This window comes from Dreissena polymorpha, chromosome 4 (assembly GCF_020536995.1).
Source record: "Dreissena polymorpha isolate Duluth1 chromosome 4, UMN_Dpol_1.0, whole genome shotgun sequence".
Lineage (NCBI taxonomy): Eukaryota > Metazoa > Mollusca > Bivalvia > Myida > Dreissenidae > Dreissena > Dreissena polymorpha.
The window spans coordinates 3262276-3277736 of NC_068358.1; the positions used below are offsets into that span (position 1 = coordinate 3262276).

Below are 15461 nucleotides of genomic sequence, written 5' to 3' on the forward strand. Positions count from 1 at the left end.
GGACGCGATTTCAATCTTTATTACAGGCGGTCTTCTTAGCTATTGTTCATGCGTTTTAATGTGACTCATAGCACCTGGTTTATTGAATTCAATCTTAATTGAATGAAACACTGCACCTTAATATTTAAGAACTGAGTTATTTGACTATTATATACTTAAATAAACAGGATTAACAAGAGAAGACACCTTGTTAAATATTTACGTCAAAAATCTGACAAGCTGTCGCAATACAATGTTTTCGTTGTACAATATGACGTAATAAATAGTTACCAAATAGTCTCCACTTGTTAACTGTTTACAATGATTATAACAAAGGTTATCTAGGTTGTTATATACTTATCAATACATACATCCATACTTTATGAAAGCATCTTGAAAGGTATAGTATAAATCGACTGCAATATTTACATAGCAATCACATATTATTTGTAATTAACCGGTTGAAGTGAGCAAACTGTCAGTATAAGTAGTTCCGCTTTATTGAGTCGTGGAAGAAAGATATTTACTCCGGAAGAGCCGACATGCAAATTGATTCAAAACTCAACACTACCCTATTTGTTATTATTGACATTCATTATGATCATACAAGTATAACCTTTATTTTTTTCTAGAAAAGCTTGCAATCTTTTCCCATTCGATTGCGAAGTACAACAAATTGTATTAAGACATCGTATGGGGTATGCTAATGCACGAATATCCTAATATATAGATTTAGTTGTAGGACATATTTAATCTTATGCTATCAAGATTTGAAGAGATGTACCAGTTTCAATCAAGCCACAATCAGCGTACGCTATTCCACTTAAAATATCTATACTTATACACAGCAGTTATGCATGCATGCTGTATATCATATGCTGTATTCTTGTATTATCAGTATTTAACAATCATGACAAACGTAAGATGCTTGCAATCAGCTTATATTGTGTTTTTGTTATCTTTTTACTTCAATTTAATCTAATTTATCATTATATTTGCATTTACTTAATGGTTAGAATACATTCAATACGTAATTCCTTGTCTTTTGGGCGGTTATGTTTATTAAACAATTGCATTATTGGCGTCGCACTGAAGTGCGGCGACTAGTATGTAATACGTTTTTTTTTCGCTTATGGGAGAAGTTATTTTACGGATCAATGTATATATTTTTGTTGTCAGAATATCTTGCATAGTGGTGATTTTTTGTGTGTAAATTAGTGTAAATAAGTACTGTATTTGAGCCTATTACATTTACTACAACATTTATTGCCAATAATGCAAAGCTAATTCTTTTAATTAATAACTGATCACAGGGACTGTGCAATAATAAAAGATCACAGGGTCCCTGTACACTGCACGGGTTGACATTTCAGAAGAGTATACAGGGACCGTGTGCAAATACGCGAACCGGTGAAACTTTGTGGTTTTGTATAAAAACAAAACTTCTTTGTTCCACTATCCTAGCAACCACATAGTTACAAATAAAGGCGCTATAGAGCGCGAAGCGCGACACGTATTATTAATTGTAATAATGAGTCTTGATAAAGGAAGCAGCCGCTTATCAATGAGGAGCACCATCACAGCACCCCAGTCTCATTACTATCAAGTCCCCCAACAGGTTTTTTAAGAACCACATATAGAAGGCCGTATCTTACCAGTGGTATGGACCCTTTGGTATGGACCTTTAACCCCGCTCACTATCCAGCGTTTAAACTTCCTGGTTTTCATTTAAACCGACTATTAATAGCTTATTAATATCTTAGTTAGAAGGTGATTTTTCAAGCGGTTCCGTAGTGTAGTGGTTACACGCTCGCTTCACATATGAGAGGCCCAAGGTTCGAGTCCCAGAAGAATCAAATTATTTTATTTGTGTTCTATGTTAACTTTTTGTTTTGATGTAGACATTTTAGTTTTAATAAATATGCTGTTTTATTGTAACCATTTTTTGTTTTTATTATGCCCATGAAATATATGTGTGAGAGGGTGGGGGGGGGTTCGTAAACACATTTAAACTTTTACAGTGTTTTCGAATTAATGAGTACTGAACCCCTATCGTAAATGAGCAACGTAAGAATAAGTTCAGAATCATCTCCCCTTGAAGTTGAGAAAAATATGAAATTACGCTTACAAGATGAAGCAGATTTTTTAAAACCTACACACTTCTGTTCCGTTAATGAAAACTGCACACGGATGCCAGTAAAAAAGGAAACCAATGTAAATAAAATGAACTATGCCTTTTACACTGAAATTCCCGACGCCCTTTGATGCTTTGCATCAATACTTATCTTGTATGAAGATCAAACAATTAAAGATTCACGAACTGACCTGCGCAGCCTATTGTCAACAATGTAATGGTATCTAAACAATGACATGACAAGACATTCGCTTTTTTCGAGATCAGTACAGAGTACTGTAATTATCTAGAAACTAAATAAATGTGCTTAAATATAATTAATCACAAAATAAAAACAGGGTTGTATTCACAATATGGGGAAATAACGTAGGAACAAATGCACTTAATACTGTTATGTATGTATGGAAAAACAATCGATTAGAAACACAATCAGTTTAAATAATCAAACGGGCGCGGAAAAAACGCACTGAGATTCGGCAACTCGACCATTCATTTAAATAGTCATTAAAACACAATGTTGAAGATAACAATCACATTTTGATCCGTATACCCACTTAATTTGTATTTCGGATTGGTGCGTTCATTGCTTTAAATAGGTATTTCTCTCTTTGAACGGGTATGAATGATTGCTAGCTATTGTATGTTATTTATTGATGAGATGAATATCGAACGGCTTTATCTTGACCATCGATCTTATTGAAACGGGACTTCGGTCATCTAGTGAAGAGTCTTGAAAGATACCACGTATGTGAACGACCCTTCAACAGTTTCCTAACAAAACACGTGAATAAATATATGAATGAATGCATGCATACATCAGGTCATGTATAAATGTAAGCATCTATCCTTCCAGATGTCCGTCCGCCCGTTCATCCGTCCGTCTTTCCATCCATTCATCCATCAATCCATCAATCCATACATTTCTCAATTTAAACACGTTATCCTCATGATTGGATAAAAAAGTGGAAATTTTATTTAGTATATTCCACGTAACGGTATGTTTGAACAACCATCCCTACTCATTGATAATACCTCGTCAACACGAACTTCGCAGTGTTTAATTACCAAGTTACGTTGCACTCGATGCTATATTTCAATTTCTTCTGCAAACGCTTTTAAAGTGTTTATTTACTTTTCAGCCTTAACTCAAATAAAGGTTTGGAGTTGCCCATTAACTTTGGCATTCCATTCAAAATGTATAGTAACTCACAATGTTTGTCGCGTGCGCGTTCAAGCAACTTCTCGGCCGAGATCTAGACTCCGAACAGAGATATGCCTGATATCATATGGTCCGCATTCTGGCACAACGAGGCTTAATTTATTGTCGTCACAGATAAGATAATCACAGACGACACTTTCCGTGTTTATGGCTTTTTCGTTTAAAGGAAGTCATTTCTAAATGAAAATCGGCGGATATTGTAGTCCCTGATTGGACTGTGCGGACTTCATTAAGTCACCTTTTACCACAGCGAATCTCAGATACAATCTTACTTTTTAAAACTCCACTCAATCACTTTAATATAGTGCACATCCTACGTGTCAACGATTTGTTTGATGCCACCCCGTGCAATGTACAACGACCGCAATCAATTGTTCAATTAGTTGCGAAGTTTGAATCACGAAGTAGAACTATCTCAGTGTGACTCATTGCATCTAAGCCAATGCTCATTTGAAAAAAGGGAAAAAAGTGCATATAAAGTACCGGTTTATAATATTTGTTGTATTAATTTTGCTTTTTAAGTATACATCACAAGTGTTCCAATTAATTGATTGGTACTCTTATGCTGGTTCTTTGTATATTTTGTACGACACTATTCTCCCAAATTGTAGCGAATTTAATTAAGGCCTACGTGTAAATCAATAAATCATCCTGTATCAACTATACTTAAACACTTTCTTAGCAAGCATTAATATTACTTCAAACATTTCAGTTTGTTAACTGTAGATTGATTAACCTAATTTATTCGTGAATTAATAATATTTATTCAGCATATTGCTGATCGGCATGGTGATGTATTTCTTGATTACTAAAAGGCTTTGATAGGGTTAAAAACGCAAAAAAAAAAGAATTATTTATCAGGACGTGTTTAAAGTAACTTAATTGCCATCAAAAACAACGAGACAGTGTGTACAAATAAATCGTCTTTTTAGTTCGTAACAACAAGTATTTCACAAAACACAAATATAGGATACCTTACATTTGATATTTTGAATGTGTGACATTCATTTATTTCTTAATGACTACAATAGCACAGTACGAAGTTGTTCGACTCGTAATGTATGGAATCTTGATAATACAAGATAGTATTGTAGTTTTGAACGGTGATGTTGATTTAGCCATTAAATATATGAAACCAAACTTGAAACCTTTCCCAACAGATTCATTATGACTACAACATGGTGCATACACAATATTACCATGTATCCGTGAACATGCACGAAACATAACCGGTAATTTGGCTACGCCAAACAATCAATTAGAAACCCAATCAGTTTAAATCAGCACAATAGGGGAAACCACACACTAAGGTTCGGCAACACGACCATTCAATAAAACATTCATTAAAATAGAACTTCAAACAAATATAACAATCAAATACGGATCAGTATTTGTTTCCTATTTATAAATATATCGGCATTAGATTGTTCGATATTTTCACGTTTTTTAATGTATAAATGCTGATGCTTTCACAACACACATGGATCCCGGAAATGTGACAATAACACGAATCCATACAAAATCCCCTTTGGTTACCTGGTAAGACGGAGAGATAGTGACGATATGAATCATAAAACTAGTTATACATCCTAAAAGAAAATTCGTGATTTTTTTTATAATTAATTTATAAATATCTACTTCCTCATAACATTATCCGCTTTCTGTTCGTTTCATAATTAAGTTACATATATTATACATTTGTACTTGAAAAACACCATTTTCACACAAATAACATATAATTTACGTAGGTAGTTTTTATATTTATGAACTAATCACGATGCAAAAAAATGACAAACATCCAACATTTTGCAACCTTGCAATAAACATATGTTCATAATTGCCTGAAATAGTTTGAGAAAATTGTTCAAACTACCCTTGTTAAAAGTTTTTTCATATCAGTTTCACATGAATAGTAGGAAATTGTGTACACAGAAATGTTCGCACACTGAAATTAAAATTCAAGTATACTGATCATGGTACACAATCTTAACGTGCAGGTTTAATTTATAGAACAGAAGAATTTATACTAGTTCATATTATGTTGCATTGTATTTAATATTACATGTATATCGTGAAATCAGCACATTTCTGACACAATGGTGACCAGCGTCTATTATCGAACAATTGCAGACATCGATGATTCATTTAAAAGTTGCTTCAAGTTGCCAGTACTAGTTTAAGTAATTTGTTCAAGTGATGCGATCGTGTGAATGCGTAATAAGTGAACGTGTTCTAGCAAAGTTATGATTTCAACAATTTCGTCTTATAACTTGCGTACAGCATGGTCACATTTTCACGGGACGATGACTAGATATGCATACTGTATGTTATTATTTATAAAACGTCTCATACTGTGTTGTCATTCATTGCCACTTAAGATTTTATTATTGCGTACAGGATATGTTATCAGTTTGAATCCTGGGTTCGCACAATATAAGGATAAATTTTTTAGAAACGTCTTGTCAGCATTGTCATAATTGATATTACTTAAGATATAAAATTTAAGATGATCATAAGTCAATAACCAATACTTAGCCGAATATTTGTTCTTATATCTTATAGTTATATTTAATAAACATTACGTGTATTTATGTAAACATACTTTCTTAGCTGTATAGACTCTAGTCTTTGGGAAAAACATTGCAAGCGGTGTTATCATTTCGGTACCCGAATGTTGAACAATTTGCAGGACAATGAACTTATCAGGTCATAATCCACGATAATTAGCTTACGAAAATCCCAACTCACCAAAATATTTATGTTTTATGGGCTATACTTAGTCACGAGCCAGTTGAAGTGTTTACAGATAGATCAGTATGTTCTGATGGTTGTTCTACGGTTATTTCTCAATCATTTTACGAGAAGTGAGTCAATGACCTATAACAATGTAAGGGCAGGTTATTTTATGTGTTCTATTATTTTAAAACTATATAAACGTGTCATGCAAATGCACTTGTATACCGCTTTGTCATTAAATCTTATTCATTGTTCATACAATAATGGCATTTTTTTAGATCTTGTCATGATAGACATAAAGTCGAGACCTTATGTTAAAACAAGTGTTTCCGAAATGGACAACCTTTAAGCATAAGCGATATCATAGTTTATAACATTTTAATGTTAACTAATATATTATGTTCTCTTTATGGTGAATGACACGCGTTATTAAGCCTTATAAATTCATCATTCTCATTTCGTTAACGTTTTGGTATTTTTTTGTCTCGATGAATCAAAGCTATTTGAAGCTGATTGACCGCTTACCGCCATCGTCATTTCTAAGTCTTCACCGTCACTGTCTGTGATAAACCGGAAGTCAACGAAGATCCTAAGTATGGCGATGTCGAAGCAATTTGCAAGTAAATGTGCAATCTGCGACAAGTTCACCGACAGTATTGTGAACCATACTCTCTGGTTTTGTGAAAAAAACAGAATCCAAAAGGAATAATCTTATTGTTGAATTATAAAAAGTGACTGGGCACTGCAAATTTATGCAATTTATTATTCTTCCAGTAATGGCAATGAGTGGACGTCTAGTGTGTCTTGCTTTAACAGTAACCGAAGATGACCTTTTTTAGCAATTTCGGTTTACTCAAACTCATGTGTGAATTATTTTAACTGGATTATAATACATTCGCTTAAAATCGACTATAATGTCTCTTACTAATGGTATGAAACTTACAGGATGAAATTGTAAATATATTATGGATAACCTAACTTAAGCTTAAATTTTCGTTTTCGTTTAAGGTAAAGTATATTAAGTTATCGATAATAGAAAAATAGTGGGGTAATCGAATACTTGATATATATTTACATACTTTTTGGTTTTAGATAACTAACTTCATATGAGAAAATAGCGTTATAAGTTAACAATAAATACGCCAACTTTCGCTTTCGACTTTGGTATGTGATATTGTAAATTTAACAACAGGTGAAATGATATCATTAAGATTTTTGTTGTTGTGTATATTTATTTATTCTAACATATTTTGTAAATCATGCCACTCTTTCTATGTTAAACATGCTTTGTTATTATTGTATAACTATGTTGTTAAAATCTTCGATATCGGAGGAAAATAAATAAAATTTGTTTAATTATTTACCTAAGCGATGCGCTGCACAATGATATAAGATCGCAAAGTGTGATATGAGGCGATGGTTTGATATTCACCATTCTCATCGGAGAACGAAGCCTTTCGCTAAACTGTTCTAAAACAAAAGGTTTGAAACCACGATAATCTGAAACCTTATACCAAGTTTACTCTCTAGGGAGACGTTTAAATCAATTATTAGTGTACTAAGAGTGTGTGCGTGTGTTACGAAGTTCATGAGGTCCTTCCGCACCTGAAGGTGTATTGTGTGAGGATCCAGATTTTAAACCAGCACTCCCCCCCCCCCAATAATTAACTGTACTTTACTCACGAAAGTTGGAAGAATTTTGAATAATAGCTGTTATTTAACACTTCTTGATTTTTACTGAAAATTATACAATTATTCAATTTTGATGTGATCTTGTGCTATGGGTAGGTGTGTGTGTGGGGGGCGGGGTTCATGGTGGAAACCCGACCTCTCCGGTGTGGCAACCACTGACGAAGCTCAAATGCGCCGCGAGCAGGGATTAAATCCGGGTTGTCTACTAGAGAAGCGCGTGTAGCAATCACTGCGCAAGTCGGACAGCCGTAGAGTGTAATTTGAGCTCATATAAGCACTACAATATTGTAATGTGTGGGTTGGTGTGCGGTGAATTATTGCACGAGTGCACCGGCACAATCCCCCACAGGGCAGTCCAACAGGGAGAATACGCCATATTTCAAGACGACACTGTGTATTTTTAGTGACTGAAATAAGGCGCCTTAAACACACGCACAACAGTCTCGTGCGAAGGAAATTACGTTAGGCTAAACAAGGGCTTCGAACCCGTGCACTACAACCGGCACTACTCACCGTAAACCAACTAACGAGAAATAGTCTTTCGGTGGCAATGGCCTTAGGGAAGATATTACCCTTTCAATGTGTTAAATTTCGTCACATTTAAACTTAAAGTGATAACATAAGTACGAATAGGTGAATGGTATTCGATACGCTGAGACAAAACCTAATGGTGGAGTTGTAATCTTGAAAGTTCGTTATAAGTTATCATCGAAGGGATGACACCAATGAATGCTGTGTTATTACAATGCAGTATGTCTTTGTTTTCACAGTCTTTATTGTTGAAGCTAAATATTATCAGCTGTTTCTTCATGCTATAGCTACTTCAATGAAAAAAAATCATGTAATTTCTGTGTTTTTTTATCTAACTATTTCATCATACAACAGGCGTATAAGTTGAAGTTGCTACAAACACATGGCGTGACAAAAGTGTTTAATGTTCGTTATAAGTGCGGCTTAAGCACTATAACAGGTTAAAATATGCTTGCATGTACACGAGTAATTGTAAGAGTTTCTACAACGACATTAACACTGCGTTATGTTTAATCAAATGCAGGAAAAGGTCATCGTCACTTTTTAATGACTGTATGTTCACTTTACACGCGTATTGTTTATAAGTCCTAGATAAAATATCCAAAATTAGAAACAGATCGGTCGGGTCCTAGGCGTCATTCCATATGTAGATATTTTGATCAATCTTAAGTCTAAATTAGGGATCATATACACGTAACAAAGTTCATAGTTTTACAGTACATTCCCATAGAAACAGTCATACTGTGTTTTCTGAATCATTATAAAGACATTTATTTGCAGACGACTATAAATGCGAGTGTTCATATGTATAAGCCGGAAAAACTATTACCTGTAAAACATGCAAATTATAGAAAAATTATATAATACATGTACACTTATTAAATCGTCCTTTCTAAACGCGTGACCTCGAGGTCAAGGGGTTTTCCCACATATTTTCATATTAAAACACTATCATGAAATATGTTCGCTTACAAATATATACTGTTTTGAAAAGTCTTTACTTATTAGAAAACGTTGTATAAAAGAAACATTGCCTTAAATGGGAATCGAACCCGGGACGTATGAAAAAAGCAAGTACGTTACAATTAGGCTGCGCATGCTGTAGTATTTCACTTCGAATAATAAGCGCTTTGTTAATTATACACATATTTCCAAAATTGTCGATGAAAAGCGTTACATATGCTTTATTTGTTTTAGCGATTTCGAATGGTGAGTATTTATTTAAGAACCAATAATTATAACATTGTTCTTTGTCAGAAGTGTTATTTTAATTGTTAAACATAATGGAGACATTCTTTTTTGAATCTACGACAATTTATCTGAAAATCATCATGTTACCAAACTGTGAACAAGTCCCTTAAGAGACGCGGAAATGCTACAAGGTTCGTTAATACTATTTAAACAGTTTAACTGGGAGTGATAAATGAATGTTTGCGAGTCAGATCCCGGAAACGCGCAGGCCATCACGTAGAGGCCACCTTATGGTGATGATTACTGGTATATCGAGTCCCTATCACAATCTACTACTTTAGTCTCTTGGTGCAATACTGGTGTAAATTGATACTGGTTTCTGTGGGCGTTAGAGGATAATTGGAAGTCGTTATGTTGACTTTACGTATTGATCACGGAACTTAATGAAATATTGTTTGAAAACGTGCTTATTTGACACGCAATTTGATTTTTGTTACCGGTAATAGCGGCCAATATAAGAATTCAATAGAAAGTAAATGACATTCATATAATTCATAAACTTTTTCGTTGTATTGTAAATAACTGAAAGTTCAGGATTTTCCGAGTACTTTACGGAAATGCGATTCATGATAAAGTAAGTTTATGTCGAGCCGCTGAAATCCCGGATCAACTAAACTGTTCGCATAGGTTTCACGTGGTAATTTCCGCATACCATTCGCCCTCGAACCGTCCAAACATGAAGCCGTGTCCGCGTAAATAATCCAAACATTTGCTGAATTGCATTCCTTCATATTTTATAATATTCGGCGCCGTATAACTATGATAACTCTGATAAAAACAACAATTGTACGCTTTAATTTAAATCTATGCACTAAAGGTCGATAAGCCGTGTTGTGCTACTTTGATTTAACGCAAAAACAGACGTTCATCGTTTAAAATCCACGTTGACACGCGCGTGAAATCCCACGCATAGCAATAAGTTGCTAGCTGGACAGTGGCTAGTTGGTGTCAAAACGATGTTTACAAGGTTGTGTGAAACAGCTTTGTTATTTTCGCCGTAGGAGTTAACACATGTTAGGTGCCGTAAACGTTTAACCTCTTTACGTCAACGTCAACGTTTCAATAATATAATAAACGTCAGCGTTTCAATAACATTATTGATACTTATGATGTTTATATAAGCATTAAAGCAGAGTTAAAAAGCAATTGACTGTCAGACTGATACCTCCAAATATATTTTTGTTTATATTAACATGCAAGTAAAAACAGTGATAAATTTGGAATGTTTAATTGAATACTGTCGAATTCTCTATATTTGAGCTCCAAATTTATAAATGAGTAAAATAAGAACCTTTCTTATTAAACACATGTTAGGTAGTCCATTATTTTGTATTCCAAAGGTCTAGCTAACTGAAACAATAACGAATGTGTGTTCTAAATTTTGTCGTATTTTTGTTGTTAACGTACCAGTATTTATTTATCAAATACGTTACATTTGTTAATAAAATATCCCTGCAAGTTGTTATTCGAACCTTTTCTTTTTCAGTGCATAATAAAGAAATAATCAGCGAATTTGTTATTTGTAAAAAATATTACGTTTTTAAGTATTTTTTCATGAATGTTATTTATCTTATTTTAAATTATCGAGTTGAATTATATACACTCTGTTAAGAAAATAAACCAATAAATTTATTCATATATACATGCAAAAAGTGCGTTTAATTTCTGTTGCGACTACATGCCTTTGTACTTCACGTACTTCATATTTCAGCTCGCACACTTTAAAACCCTAGTACACTGTGTCTAGCTGTATCGTAGAGTCAGAAATCAGTGAGCAATCGGATTGGCTGGCCTACATATTGGAACACGTCATCAGCCGTAAATGGAAGTTAACCTATCACGTGGTTGAGGTCATACGATATCGTCTGGTTGGTAGTACATAAAAGCAACCGAGCACGTTGTGTAGCAAACATTTCTTCACTGAATATCGAAGCGAAAATATCTCCCAGTGAGTAATCACGGAATAAATATTGTATTCAACTGAGATTGTTGGAAAGACTCCGGCTGTATTGTAAGACGATCTAGTGGAAATACAATGAAAAATATCATCGGAAAAAAGAGGAACGTGTGCGATTTAAATACTCAAATGTTAAACAAGACAATGGTTGGCGAGGGGTCAGAGATTAAATCGGGACGGTTATGTGTGATACAAGAGGCGAACGGGCGCAAAATGAAGGTGCAAGTGTTCGTGCGGGTGTACAGGAGCTGTTTCGAACATTACGTGGTCATGTTCAAAGACAGTAAGCTTAGCTTGCAGTGCGGGTTTATTAACTTGAAAAACTGTGTTATCACGAAGTGTACAGGGAAAGACACTCAGTTCCGCGTGACGCTCAATGACTTTGAAGGCACGGGTGTCGTGTTCGAAACATCAAACCGGAAGGAGACGGACGAATGGCAGGAAGTGCTTCAACCTGTGATCATCTCGTCTTCGCCGACGCTGAGCTCCATATCACCGAATCTGTCGCCGGTGATTCCGCGGTCGCCGCTCATGCCAACGGTGACAGAGGAAAGTGACGAGGAAAGTTGAAAGGCCTCCCGACAAGTGTGTCGGCATTGGCGTTGTTCTTAAAAAACTTCAAAAGGGATCTCACAAATCCATTTTTCGATTCAGTTCGTTTACGTGCTGTGAAGAACGGCAGACTCGAGAAAGATGTCGTAGAAGCGTGTACTAATACGAACAAAAGTTGTGCAATATTTTGAACTAATGGTGCTATATTTCACTCACATTCACTACATTCCTATCGTGGCATGGGCTCTGCAATGGTCTGACATGCGTTCGTTAAAATAGACGAGATCACGTCAAGAACAATAGGAGAGACATTAATCTCCCAACCCACAGAGAGCGTTCAACATGTATCATATTGCTCTGCGTCGACTCTTATTGTCTCGCATATGTCATTAATAGTTTTATGACATACTTCGGCATATGTGGGAAGTTAAATCTAGATAACGAGGTTATGAAGAAAATACTGCCGTAGGATCGTTTAAAGGACTACGTCATCGAACCTAATTTTTGTAAACAACTGTACGTACTGCTCGACCTTGGTTGAGCAAACAGAAATACCCGAGCTGATAAGTCGCCGAGACAGACGATAATTTTACCTGAGCAGACGATATCTGAAATCCAAACTGAATGAGCGCCAAATCCGGGCCAACTACGTGCAGTGGGGAGATTGTGGCTTGATAAATAGTCATTTAATTGAATTCAATCGTTAAGGGGATTTCTAAATACATAAGGACTAAGAGTATATATTCAAGGCGATTTTATCAGCCGTTTACAGGTGTGCAATTTTGTAAAGATCTGTTTGTTGTACAGTTTGTATGGCTTTGTTACATGAACAGCCGTAAAACTTAAAACATGTAGTTAAACATTTTGTTTGGTAAAATGTTTTGCAATGTAAAGTTTACTCTTTTTCATAAAAATCAATTACCACTTCTTGTTGGTCATGCTTAACTTTCAATATACATTTTTGTTCAAATCCGGGATATTCATGTTGCAAAAATTTAACACGAACAATGTAAAGTTAATATGAGCATTAATTCTTGTTGTTTAACAATTTATTCCTATTATGAAACGTTTAACTTTTCAACTTATGGTTTGTCACGATACGCAGTATTCTTATTAGTAATTGTGTTTAAGCTTGTATAAAGGCTTATATTGTCAATGTTTGATATGTTAATGTCGCATTAACTTTATTGTTTAACAAAGGTTGTTTATTTATTTATGTGCTTGAGTGCACCGTGTTGTAGTGTCTCTAGTTGAAACAATGCGATGAGTCATGTGAAAAATGTCTTGTTCATGTTATGACGTGTTTGCTATTATTATGATTTACAAAATCCAGGAATTAAAATATTTGAAAATTTTAGAACAAGTGTTATGTTATTTCGATTATTTTGTATAATGCCCAGTTAACTGGAAGTTTCTTGATCAATTCAAGAAAAATAATAAATGAAGTATTGCCTATGTCAGTCCGCAATTTAAAACGAAATTTGTGATTTTAAGTTACTAATTAATAATAACAGTTATAATCGTACTAGAGTAGTTTGAATAACAAAAGTAATAACACCAAGTGCATGTATACAAGTTTGTTACCATGCACCAATATATAACCGAGCACGAGTATGTTGCAAAATAGCAGCGTACAATGTACGTGAACGCGTATAGCGATAATGCTTTACCCATTTGTGCCTAGTGGACTCTCCAATCCTTCCAAGTTGGATCAATTTTTTTCCAAAATAAGGGATGTCTAGTATATTTATATCTATATTAAGAATATTTCTCACAGAAATGCCTTTAAGCAAACAGCGCAGACTCAGATGAGACGCCGCATCTTCTTTTCTAGACGCTAGACATAAATGGGTAAACATACAATGGTAGTGCGATGCAATACAACCAAGCAACAATAAGGAACAAAACGAAATGCAGTATTTTTTTTTCAATTATAATTTTTAAATGAGGACGAATAATTTGATACAATATTTCAATTTTAAATCCGCTATATAGGTACATGCATATGGTCGAAGTACTCAAATAACGTTGTAATTAATGGTTAGTCATGTTATGTAAACAAACACGTTGTAAGGCAAAAAAATATTTAAGCAGTACAGAAGAGCGATGTATTATTTCGACTTTATAGCACCGTGCTAACTCACAAAGCCAATTTTAACGATGATATCTTTTAAACCAGTCATATCCATGTACCTGCTATTTGTGTAATGATTAAATAGATACTATAAATCACTCGCGACGGCGATGTAGTTGTCGAAACTGTTTCAGTCAAAGATTTTAACAAAACGGTGACGTTAAGCATGTCTTAAGTAGATTGTTTCGTTAAAATAAAATCTCATGTAAGAGAAAATTAAGTATAAGCAGGAAGTGTCGTCCCAGATTAGCCAGTGCGGACTGCAAAAGCGACTCTACGCAAATGCATTTAGCCCAGTTTTCCCAGTGCTCGACTTAAAGGGGCCTTTTCACGTTTTGGTTAATTGACAAAATTAAAAGAAAAATGTTTCAAATTCGCAAATTTTCGTTGTAGTTATGATGTTTATGAGGAAACAATAATACTGAACATTTACCATCCTTTAAAATTTCCATAATATGCATCTTTTGACGATTTAAAAACCTAAAAATTATAAAGCGTTGCAACGCAAAACGATTGAATAATATGGAGAGTTCTGTTGTTGTCGTTATATTTTGTTATACTACAAGGATTGCTTTATAAAGTAAAAAATGCATCACTGTTGTATGAGCGCGGATGGTCTAAGCGATGGTCTTTTACTCCAGGGGCCCGTGGTTCGAGCCCATGACTTTTTTTCTTTCTTTAATTTCATTGTTGTTTTTTTACTGGGGCTTTTTTGGATCATTTATCAATATATACATTTAATGACAAACTTCATGACATGCAAAAATCTGTGTATACATAACCACATATCGTTCTAACTTTCATATTTGTAACGGTTTTGTAAATTGGACTTATGAGTCAATTATCAGACATGTGAAGGTAGTTTTTAATAAAAATATAGTCGTATAGGTGGAGTTAATTTCTTATTCATATTTAAGCATAAATCATCACACAAAAAACGCACAACTATGTCTTCCAGCAAAAGGTAATTCAGCAGTGCCGAGACAGCGACTGTCACAGACTATGCCGTGACCAGGATTCGAACCTGGGTTGTCGCGGCCACAACGCGAAGTACTAACCACTATACGATCACGGCTAAGCGCGCTGAACTGTCATTCATAAATAGTCGATGCAATTTAAAGGCAAATTAGTGTTGCGGTTTATTTAAAGGGACGTAAGCTATTAACTTTCAAATTCCTTTTACGATGTTACCGCCCTTTAAATTATATTTATATGGTATTGAGTATAAAGTGTACATGACTTCTACAAACACCTCGTCAGGGAAAATGTTTGAAAA

General features: G+C 34.6%; 1 non-coding gene across 1 annotated transcript; it reads right to left on the minus strand.

Annotated features, from left to right (window-relative positions):
* Nucleotides 1-15188: 15188 nt before the first annotated feature.
* Nucleotides 15189-15260, minus strand: Trnah-gug (transfer RNA histidin (anticodon GUG)). The gene has a single exon. It is a non-coding gene; the product is annotated as a tRNA-His (tRNA).
* Nucleotides 15261-15461: the final 201 nt, after the last annotated feature.